This window comes from Ceratotherium simum, chromosome 6, assembly GCF_057802395.1.
Source record: "Ceratotherium simum simum isolate JZ-2026a chromosome 6, ASM5780239v1, whole genome shotgun sequence".
In the NCBI taxonomy this organism is placed as follows: Eukaryota; Metazoa; Chordata; class Mammalia; order Perissodactyla; family Rhinocerotidae; genus Ceratotherium; species Ceratotherium simum.
In genome coordinates this window covers 5,842,143-5,854,169 of record NC_141905.1, presented here as the reverse complement: position 1 = coordinate 5,854,169, position 12,027 = coordinate 5,842,143, and the positions used below count along the sequence as shown (strand labels likewise).

At 45.5% G+C, this 12,027-nt stretch overlaps 1 protein-coding gene across 6 annotated transcripts in view; it reads right to left on the bottom strand.

Annotated features, from left to right (window-relative positions):
- BMPR1A (bone morphogenetic protein receptor type 1A) overlaps positions 1-4,591 on the bottom strand; it is a 152,043-nt gene extending 147,452 nt beyond the window's left edge. For 4 of the 6 annotated variants that reach the window (XM_087431807.1, XM_087431806.1, XM_087431803.1 and 1 more), the window contains exon 1: positions 4,429-4,591. The gene's annotated coding sequence lies outside the window, so the exon portion shown is untranslated. The remainder of the gene's footprint in view (positions 1-4,428) is intronic. The other 2 variants (XM_087431805.1, XM_087431809.1) reach the window with 2 other exon arrangements.
- Between the last annotated feature and the right edge of the window lie 7,436 nt (positions 4,592-12,027).

Below are 12,027 nucleotides of genomic sequence, written 5' to 3'. Positions count from 1 at the left end.
TCACCACTTATTCATTTTAATATGCAACAAAGTCAATTACAGACCCAGGCTGCTGTCTAGTCTCAGACCTAATATTTGTACAAAAATCGCTATAGAAGACCAAATGACTCATAGAACTGCACACTTAACATGTGTGCATATAAATATGTTGAAGTATATAAATTACATATACTTACATATAAATTATACTTCAACAAAGTTGATTTTTAAAAAAGACAAACGTGGGGCCGGCCCGGTGGAGCAAGCAGTTAAGTGCGCGCACTCCACTGTGGCGGGCCAGGGTTCGCAGGTTCGGACCCCGGGCACGCACTGACACATCGCTTGTTAAGCCATGCTGTGGCGGCGTCCCATATAAAGTAGAAGATGGGCACGGATGTTAGCCCAGGGCCAGTCTTCCTCAGCAAAAAAGGGGAGGATTGGCAACAGATGTTAGTTTAGGGCTGATCTTCCTCACAAAAAAAAAAAAAAAAAAAGACAAACAAGTAAGTGCAATAAGAAATATTAGATAAAAAAACTTCAGTGAGCCTTAAAAAAATCCCTTCAGAAGGAATTCCATCCAGAAGAAGAAAATGGGGAAGATCAGAAAGACATGGAATTTGAAATGGGGCTTGAAGACCAGGTAGGACTTGGCCATATGACAGCTGGCCATATTTGCAGTCCAGGTAGAGGGAACTGTATAAGCAACAGCAGGAGCGGGGGGAAAAGAACATCTGCAGGAAGCAAAAATAGTGGGAGAGAAGAATAAGGTAAATCTGAGGCAAATCTCATATAAAGGACTTCAATTAATAGAAGACACTGGAAACTTCTGAGTAGAGAAGTGACAAGAACTGGGCTGCAAATTAACTTAGTCAAAAAAAAATTTATTTTAGAAAGAAAAAAATAAAAAGGGCTTGAGATGGAGTAAGTGGCTATAACAAAAAAAAAGATTAATTTGGGCAGAAATGCATAAGGTAACCTGGATAACGGTAAAGGCAAGAACATAACATTAGTCCAGGTAGGATGAGAATCTGAAACAGCTAGCAAAAAAAAAAAGAAAAGATTGACAAGGAAAATTTATCAAATATACATACAATATATAATAGTGTATTATATATAAAAATGTATATCAAATAAAAGAAGTTAAAAAAGAAAAAGAACTATGTGAAATCCAAATAACACTAGATTTGAAATCAATAAATAAATTCCCGGAAAAAATATTAAACACTAAAATTCACACAAGAAATAGAAAACCTACACAGACCAAGAGCTATTAAATAAATTGAAATGTTATTCGAAGTCCTCTCCAGAAAAAAAATCTAAGCCTGAACGGTCTTATAGGTGAGGTCTGCCAAACTCTCAAGTAAAAGATAAGCCCAGTCTAAACAGCTCCTGAAAAGAGAAAAAGAAGGAAAGCTGTCCAACTCATTTTATGAGTCTATTATAACCTTGATACTAACGTATGAAGAATTGTACCAGAGTTAGCAGGGATAGAGAGAAGAGTGACAATACCATCAAAGTAGAATCAACGGATGTCAGCCACAGGCAAAATGTGACTGAATGGAGAAAGGTCTGGGTTTGGTATGACATCAACAGAAATAAGGAACACCAGGGAAACATGTCCCGTAAGGAAGAGGAGTTCACTTTGAACCAGAACCACCAGGTAGAGATATACACAAAGTAGTTGGAAAAACAAGCATTCGGGTGCAGGAGAGAAATAAAGAATAGAGATTTGAGAATACTCAGACAGAAGGGTCTGAATAATAATATCAATGGACTAGAGATATACAGAAAAGTGATCTGAAGAGTGAAACTTGGAGAACACTTAAATTAAGTGGGAAGAAAGAAGAACAGAAAGCAGAAAAGGGACAAAGAGGTACAAAGTCAGTATAATGTCACAGAAGTCCTCTTTTACCTAGTTAATTCTTACTCACCCTTCAGAATTGTCCCAGGTTCCAACGTCACATTTTTAAGAAGGCCTCAGATTCTCCCGGCACCACTAGCACCAGGTCAGGTTCACATTTTAAGCTCTCAGAATACTCTGCACTTTAATTATAACCACAATTATAGAATTCATTCTTCAATATGTCTCTCCCACTAGACTTTAAGCTCCATGAGGGCAAGGGCCGTATCTGTGGTCGCATCCTACTGCCTTGCATGGTGTGTTAAAATGTAGTAAGCATTCATTGACAGAAATGGATAGATGAACGAAAACCAAGGAAAGGCATTTCTGGGGCCGGCCCCACGGCGTCGTGGTTAAGTCCCACACGCTCCACTTTGGTGGCCCATGGTTGTGGGTTCGGATCCCAGGCACGGACCTACACCACTCGTCAGCCACACTGTGGCAGCAATGCACGTACAAAACAGAGGAAGCTTGGCACAGATGTTAGCTCAGGAACAATCTTCCTCAGGAAAAAAAAAAAAGGAAAGGCATTTCAAAGAGAGGTCGATGTTACATGCTACAGAAAGCTCAGGTAGACTTAGAAAGGGGGCTTAAATGTGTTGATTAGGTCATAGATGACCTTCATGAAGGTGAAATCCAGATAACAAGGGGTTAAGAAGTGAATGGATGGCCAGGAAGTAAAGGCAGGTAAGTAGATTACTGGTGGCAATATCAAGAGATTATGAAGGCCGGAACTTTAATTTTACTTCAATTTGGTCTATTTTACAATTTTTTTTTTAACGAACATGTGTTCTTTTTATAAAGACAAAACTGGTTCTTTTTAATGTTGATATGATTTGAAAAGGAAAAGCAGCAACAAAACAGCTTGAGGGGTTAGCGGACTCAAGGGAAGGTTTTTGTAGACTGCAGGAAATCTTAAGCACATTTGTTCTTTAAGAACCCTAAGACAAAAGAGAGGATAACTTATACTCCATTAAGTAGGCAAGAAGAGAAAAATAAAATGAGGTGTTAACCAGCAAAAAGGACAAAAAATATTCCTCCACTGAGATGGAAGGAAAGAAGCAAATGATAGAAGGAATCCACTAAGTTCTGGAAGGAGCTCCCCCTGGAAGCCCCTGTCTTTTCATTAAAGGGTGTGGAGAAGTAAAGAAAGTAGAAGTTTGCAACGAGCTCCACGGAGAATGTCAAGAGGAAAAAACCAAAACAGGAGTAGAATACTGGTTCTTTTAAAAATGCATTCTAAATTTCAATCAGCCTTGTGTAAACCCGTATCTAGCTCAGAACGGCCTGTATTTTAGCTGTAAGTTTAAATAAATAATTCTGGTTGACAAACTTTATTCCAACCACTGAAAACAGTGATAAGCATTAAGTTACATTCTACTTTAATTCGGACTTGAACTCCTCTCACAAGTTAATACAATCAAGGAGTTGTTTGCAACTCAAGCAACGAAATAGCGATCATTTCAAGTAAGAGTGACTGAAAAGTGCTCCTCAGCATAGAAGTGTTTGCAGAAAGAGATTTTTTTTAAAAAAAAAAATTCATCGTATGCCTCACTTTAACAGCTTCTGAATAGTAGGGAAAATCCTCGGTTCAAATCCCAGGGGGTCACTTAGACAAGTTATTTAACCTCTTTGCGTCTCGGCTTCCTCGTCTAAAAGACGAGGAATCCAACAACCAGGGTTCTCATAAGGATTACATGACGTAACACAGGTGAACGTGCCAAGTTCGTACTAGGCACTCAGAGCAGTTTGCTCACCGTTCAAAAGAGAAAACCTGCAGCACTTTGACCAAATTAAAACATCCGCGAGCATGAAAGAGCACAAGTCACAAAACGCCAGACCCTAACACAGAGCACATTTTTTCTCCCCTGACGCAAGCTACATTTTTTTCTTGCCAAACCTTTCCACTAGGAGTCTGGAAGGAGAAAAAATGGGTTACACTCAATCCAGCAGAAAGTTTTCAGACACTGAAGTGCAGAATCACAACAGACATGGCAGCGGAGGCAGCGCAGGACAACAGGTGAACCTCCGAGAACCTGGCACCCTCCCGCGGGCCAGTTTTGAGGGGGGGCTTGCAACTCCTCCCGGCTCTACCGCCCCACGAAAGACTTTCTCTTTTTTTGCAGAAGCGTACACAGACAAATCACAAATATCAACATCGCCGCTCCTGGGCCAGGGAGGTGAGCGCCTTTCCCATTTAAGGCTTCGAGAAGCGTCCTTGGAGGCGGCTTTCGCCCACACCGGCTCCCCGAACTCGGCCTGAAAGCCGGGATGGGAACAAAAGAGGGGCCGGGCGGCGGGGACGCTGCGGGGGGCAGCCAGGGCCCGACATCGGGCGGCCCGGGGCCGGGGTCTCCGCGGGGCCCAGTCGGCCGCGGCCTGACACCGAGGGGCGGCGGGGACCCCGCGGGAGAACGGGCCGGCCGCCCCCGCTCGGGCCTCCCGCGCGCGCCCGGCTCCCTCCGAAACTTCGCCCCGACCCGCGCCGGCCTCCCCGCCGTGGCGGCCTCGCCGCGCGCTCACACGCACTCTCTGACGAGCCAACTCACCCGGACCCCGGGGAACTCATGCTCCAGACCTCGACACGGAGCGGGGTGGGCGCGGCGAGCCGCCGGGGCGCGCAGGGGCCCGGCTCGGCCTCCGCCCTCGGCGTGCAGCGGCCCCGGCCCGGTCGCCCCTCGCGCGGCCGTGCGATCCTCGTCTCGCGCGGACGGACGCACCGGAGCCCAAGCCTTCCTGCCCGCCCTTCTCCTCCTCCTCCCTCCGCCCTCCTCCGCCCTCCTCCTCCCTCCTCCGCCCTCCTCCTCCCTCCTCCTCCCTCCCTCCTCCCTCGCGAAGCGCCAGCAGGCGGATTCCAATCTCGGCAGCCACCGCCGCCGCCGCCGCCGCCGCCTCTCGCACGGGGGGGCGGTGCGGGCCGGGGTCTGGGGGAGGGGCGTGCCTCCGCGAGACTCGGCGCCGCGCGCGCGCACTAGCAGAGCGCCGGCCCGCCCCACCCCGCCCCGCCCCGGACGCGAAAGGAGCCGAGTGCGCGGCGGAAGCGCCCGAAGGGTCTGCGGGGCCCGGCGCCCCGCTGCCGGGGAGGAGGGCCAGTCGCCGGCAAGGGGGCGCCGGGCTGCCGGGGGGCGGGGCCTTCTCCTCCCCGTGGCCCCGCCGGCCCCTCCTCACCAAGCAGCCCCACCGCCGCCTTGGCGGGGCCGGCTGGTCTCCGGAAACCATGTCGAGCAGAGGCCTCGCGCGGGAGACACACGACGAAGCGCGGTGGAGGGGCGCGGACACGCACCGGGTGCTGCGCGCGGCGGTCCCTCCCGGACTGTCTGTTCTCCCCTGGTCGTCCGCGTGGACCTTTCTCCGACACACTCTTAATACGCCACGTGAGCGCTGGGCAACCGGCTCGTGCCCTAAGCCTGATCGCTCAGAACTCACACGCCACCGCGGGGATTGTCAGGTCGTGGGAGTAGTCGTTGCGACTAAGGAAAAAACGTAGCCCCACTGCAGCCATTATTCACCTACCGCTGCCCGGCCCCTCTCTCTGGGCTCTCTGCCAGCGTGCCGAGGCACAGGTAGGGATATGGAGGCGGCCTGGGTCCGAGGGAGGTGCGGCGGAAAGAAGCATTGCCGCGTCGGTGCGGGAGCTCGGGCCGGGGCCCGGGGATCTCCGGGCCCGGGAGTTCCGAAGGGAGAAGATGAGCGGCGGAACCCAGCAGATGTGAAGTCAGCGGACTATAAATACTGCCGCCTTCTCTACCTTTGGCTCGCTCTAGTGACCTCGTATACTCTCCGGAGGCTCAGTCCCTCCATCTGGAAAATGTAAATAATTGCCACGACCTCTTTTCTTTCCTTTCCCCTCATTGTGGAAAATGCTGGTAAAAGTATTTCATGTCCTGTATGTGAAGAAAGAGTATAAGCCCGTTTTTAACAGCCACATGTGGCCTTAATCTCTTTGGTAAGTATTTCAGCGAATATATCGTGTTAAATTATGTCGCTTTACAAAAGATACTCTTTTTTTAAGGTCCCTCTATAAAACCACTTTTTAAACTGTGTGCAAAAAGAAAGAGGGAAGGAAAAGAAAATGTGCCAGGCACTATTTGTTTTTACACACAGTCTCCCTAAAGGGATGTTTAGATTCCAGAGTATTCCCTTATATTCTTCTTTAAATGTCTAAATTCCCTTACATTCTTGTTTAAAGATTTTTTTTTTTTACCATCTTTTATTCTATCCCCTTTTCCTCTTCCTTTTACTGAGGAAGGTAAATTTGCCCTTAATGCCTCTATACCCTCGGTAATTCCGAATTATTTTTGAATTCTCTTCTCTAATTTTTTTTTTCTGAACTTGAGCTGTCTCAGGCTTGAGAGTCTTGGGTTACGGTATGTTGCTATGCAGGAAGAACCTGTGATACATGAGTTTCCTTGCATCAACTAAAATTTGTCACTTTTTCAAGTCTTCTACGTAGTACACTGCTTTAATTTTAGGGGAAAGGGTGGAACTTTTGTTCGAGGAGATTCAGGCTGATTGGCCAAAGAACTCATTGATGTATGCTGAGCAATGTGTCAGGACAGATAAAACCATGACAAGTGTGTTAATACACCCTCTACAGCTTAGTTCCATTCTCAGGCAGATGAATCGGTCTATAAAATAGACAGGAATCTCAGATTGGAACTTTAGTGTACATCAAGTTTCTGAGATGTACAAATCGACATTGCGTGGGTTGTGTTATATGCCACCGTGGAAATGAGAGCAAAATTGAGGCATCACATTTTAGTTGTATCTTTGCTTCTCTACAAGAGGATCTCCTTTTCATCAAAAATTTCATCAAAAGTCTTTGAGCTCCATGCAGAAATAGAAGTACAATGATGTACACCTGAAATTTTTACAATGTTATAAACCAATGTTACTGCAATAAACAAAACTAAATAAAAAAAAAAAAAAAAAAAAGTCTTTGAGGATTTTGCTTGACATCATTTGCTCTCCTTAGATAAGGCCCACCTAGTGCCCAGGCTTAAATCCTTAGTGTTATCACAGTGGGCAACCTACCTGCCAACAACTGAGCAGGGCCTGGTGTTCTCTCTGGTTCCTAGCATGTGTATGCATGCCAGCCTGTTTCTCTGGTTTGCCTGCGCACTAAATGAACAGAGCAGCCAGGAAGCCCAAGGAGACTTTTGGACATGTTATGTTCTGGCCCCCATACTCAAAGGCAACACCTCAAGGTCCAAATTTAACTTTCCCTAATGTGACTTTCCCTTCCTGTAAGTAGGTTAATGGAATGGGCTGGAAATGGGCATTTTTTCTCTGCAGAGTTAGTTTGAGGTATAGGTCCCAGGAATGGTAGTTGCATGCCCAAATCACGAGGCTTTAGTTTGGAATGGAAAGTGACCCTTCCCATACAGTTCTCACATCCTCCAGGACACCTATCCTGATCACCTAACTTAAATTAACGCCCCATCACAGCCAATTTCATCATCTTTATACTGCTTTTTGCTATCATTTAGTTCTTTGTTTATGGTCTGAATTTCTCTGACACACTAGAATGTAAACTCCATGAGAGCAAAGACCTTGTCAATCTCATTCTCAACTGTTTCCTCAGAGCCTAGTGCCTGGCACATGGCAAGTGCTCTATACAGTGGCCCTCCATATCCTCGGGTCCGCATCCAGGGATTCAACCAACCGCGGATTGAAAGGGCTACGATGGTTGCGTCTGTTCTGAACATACAGACTTTTTTTTCTTGTCATTATTCCCAAAACAATACAGTATAACAACTATTTACATAGCATTTACATTGTATTAGGTATTATAAGTAATCCAGAGATGCTTTAAAGTATATGAGAGGAAGTGCTTAGGTTATATGCAAATATAATGCCATTTTATATAACAGATGAGCATCCATGGATTTTGGTATCTCCGGGGGTCCTGGAACCAATCCCTTGGTGAATACTAAGGGAGGACTGTATTTGTTAAACGGATGAGAGAGATAAGGATAGAATTTCCTCTAAGCATTCCTGAACCTTGTCATCAAGACCCAGTTTTAGAGGATGGCATGGACTATGACCAGAAACTTGAGGGTGGGTCAGGGAAGCTATGGTTTATACCCTCTTCAGTGAAGTGGAGACGTCTGCCTTCAGGGAAGGCAATAGTTCAATACATTAATCCAAGTTAATCCATCCGGAGACATTTTCCTGTTGTAAAGACTTTATGAGGCAAAAGACAGCACTAAGTCTCTGGGTATGAAGGTAAGTTAGAACCCAGTAAGCAGGGACTAGTGAAAGGGTGCCCTTGGCAGGGTGATGCTTTAGGTTGATTTCGAACCCAATATTGAATGGACAAGAGTGTGGTGAAGAGTAGATAGCCACGTTTTTCAGCATGGACACTTCTGCATCATTTTATTGGCTACTAATACCCCATCATAGTTTAGAAAGACCAAGCCAAACAAAATTGTGTTTAAGAAAAAGATGAATATATATAAATGTAATTAGTGCACAAAATAGAGAAAAGTTTAAATTTGTTCTTTTCTTTGTAACGGTACAATATCCTTCTGTTTTTACTTCTTGCTTGCTCTTTTTCCCATTTCCATTTTCATTTTTCTTTGCTTCAAAGCACTTGTTTATTATGATTAAAAGACGGTTTACTGGGGCTGGCCCAGTGGTGTAGTGGTTAAGTTCACACACTCTGCTTTGGCAGCCCTGGGTTTGCTGGTTCAGATCCCAGGTGTGGACCTACACACCGCTCATGAAGCCATGCTGTGGCGGTGTCCCACATACAAAATAGAGGAAGACTGGCACAGGTGTTAGCACAGGGACAATCTTCCTCATGCAAAAAGGAAGATTGGCAGTGGATATTAGCCCAGGGCCAATCTTCTTCACCAAAAAAGAAGACGGTTTACTGATGGTTCACTGAGGCAATTGCTACAAAGTAGCCACCCCTTGGTCCTACCTAGTCCATAGTCTCTATAGTCCTCCTTTCTCTACTATCAATGTACCCTTTACCATAGAACCCAACCCTTTCCTAGGCCCCAAGACAGGAAGAATTCTCACAGCTCCAGGCCCAAGCCCAGGACTCTGCCTCCTGCTGCCTTTGCTTACTTGGGGACCCCTGACCTTGGCCCCTTTCTTAGACCTGACTCGCAGCCCTTTTCTTGTGCTTGGAGCCGTGGCCTGTTAACCTGTGTGGAAACTGATTTCTGTGCCTGTTGTCTGGAGTCTGCTCCAGCCCTGCACCACACACTCTGCTGTGCACTAGTAGATACCCCTGGTGGCAACATTTATTTGGCTCCAGCTCTTTGTTCCTAGATTCTCTGCGTCCATATTCTATCCACTTATCAGGCCTCCTTCCTCCCATCACCTCAGGTTGGACATCCTGATGCCTGTCACTCTCCTGGACTACTACCTGTTGTTTGCTCACTGCTCTCTGGCTGTCAGGTACTGCCTAGAGGTCTGGCGTGCCTCCCACCAAGCACCTGGAGCTGGGGCCTCCCCACCCCAGCTCGCGCTCAGCCCGTGGGAAATCTTGTCCTTCCCCATCCTGTAGCAGTTCACAACCCTCACCACCCTGCCTTTCTCCACAGGGTGAAAGCAGTGAGTTTATGACCGATTATACTTTGATTATTTTTTAACCAATAAAAGCAAAAACCAACTATATCTATATAGATATCTATGGTAGTTTTTATCTGGTTAAAAAATAATCAAAGTGCAATAGGGTTGTGTGTGTGTGTGTATATCATATTTTGTGTGTGTATATATATATATATATGTGTATATATATATATATATATATACACACATATATACACATATATGTGTGTATATATATATATACGTATATGTGTATATATATATACATATGTGTATATATATATATACGTATACGTATATATATATATATATATATAGGAAAAACCCATGTCTGATTGTTCTTACTACTCCTAAACACTGATTCAACTCAAGAATTCCTTTGGGACGAGTAGTCGAGAAATCCCAGCATCTGGAGCTGAGTGTGATTACCTTGTGAGTGACTTGTCAAAGGAAGGCAAGGTGTCATGATAAAGATTCAAGCTGAGATAACAGGGGAGATACAGTCTTGGTTCAGGAATGCTGAATCATTAACTCAGCATACTGTACCTGCTGTATGTGGTCTACACAGTTACCCAGACATATTTCTAGGTGTGGTGCGGTGCCACTAATGTGACCAGGCATACAAGTTTATGCACCGGGTGTGTTGGGGGCACCCATCCCTATGCTGGACTTGAAGTTCCAGAGGACAGGAACCGGCTTATTCTCACTGCATTGTGTCCCTAGGATCTAGTGTGCTGCCTAGCACACCGGTAGGTAGTCAATAAATACTTGTTGAATGAATGACTATACTAGGCATTATAGTGGACGCCTGTCCTCTAAAAGCTTAAAATCTAGTAAAAATAAGACCTGTACATAATTCCTTCGTTTGACATTTGTTTCTGAGTCAGAATTTACTTCCCTTAAGACAGTTAATACTTCATTTTGTTCTTTATCGATAGTTTGCCCTCACTCATTTATTTATATCAACTAAGGAAGGGTTTGGGTTTTGGGGGGGTTTTTTGCAATATTTTTGAGGGTTAATGAGAAAGCACTTCTCTTGATGAAATTGGAGTCTAACAGATGCAGTACATGATAACACAGAACCGTCATTGACTTTAAATTCTAACTCATTTTCAACAAATAACGTTTGAGTTCTGGAGTTCCATTTGCTCTTTAAAACTACTTCCTCGATTCTTTCGTGGGGGAACATAATCATATATTTAACTAGTAACCGATACCTCTCAGTGTTTCTTTTAAAATGTAGATTATTTTACATTTAGTTTGCTACCCCCTTTAAAACCTGTCTTCCTCACTGCATACCTGAGTTATACTAGCTGTCCTCCTAATTGGTCATTCCCTCTTTCAACTGATCGTGCCCAGTTTTTCCAGATTTTTCTTAATGAAACACCACTCTTATCAAAATCTGGGAACCACTGATGTTTGGCAACATTCTGTTAGCCTGGTCTCTCCACTTCCTGCAGAATGGGCCACATTCATTCTCCTTTTAATGCCCTTCTCCTGCCTGCAGTGCCCAAGGACCACCTCTTGCAGGAAGCCCTCTTTGCTCTGTTCTAAACTCCTTAGGCTTTTCTCTCTACAGTCTATCTCATTGACTTTTTTGCACGGTTTAGCTATTCCTATGTCTTTCTCCCAAATACGATTTCATATCTTTATTCACTTACATCTGAATAGGGGCCTCCCAGCCTGGGGACGGACAGTTTAGAGGGGGTGTCAAAATACACAAGGTATCAAAATAGCTGCCCCAGGCTGGGACCTACTATTGTAATTATTGAAATCCTTGCCTCTGCTAATCCACTTGCTGTCAAGGTCCAACTGGAGGTGAAATGTGGTCACAAACTCATCAGTGCATCTGCTGTGCTGCTCTGTCCCTCAAGGTCAAAGAGGACGCTCCTATTCCTTCCTTCTTTCTACCCTCCCTGCCAGGTTGTTACCACTATTGCTGTAGTCACTGTGCTGAGCCCCAGGGTAATCACATTGCAGGACTGCAAGGGGCGCCATTCACGTCCTGCCGTGTGTGAAAGGTGCTCCCTGGATTGTGCGGTACCAAACCTGCACCTGGGCCTACTGAACACCATGGAAGCGCCATTCAGACTGCAGGCAGGGAACCTAGTCCCTGGCTGGCTTAAAGAGAGTCAGCTTTTTTATTGTTTAACGTTATATACGTTTCAGGGCATTTGGCAAGATATTTTTAAGCTTTTGTTAATTCTATATTACAAAATATGTGTGCATGCAAATAAATAAATTAAAAGGAAATAGAAACAAAATGTTGGCAGTAGTTGTCGGAGTGGTGGCCTAAATGGCTATTGCTTTCTTCACTAAGCTTTCTCTCTCCACAGTGGGCAATATTGCTTCTATAATCAGAAAAATAAATATTTAGAACTGGCTGATAAAAAGATTGGGGGGAAATGAAAGTGGCAAGGTGCATATTTGTCAGAATGAAGTCAATTAGAATCCCATAGGGCCGGCCCCGTGGCTTAGCGGTTAAGTGCGCGCGCTCCGCTGCTGGCAGCCCGGGTTCGGATCCTGGGCGCACACCAACGCACCGCTTCTCCAGCCATGCTGAGGCCGCGTCCCACATACAG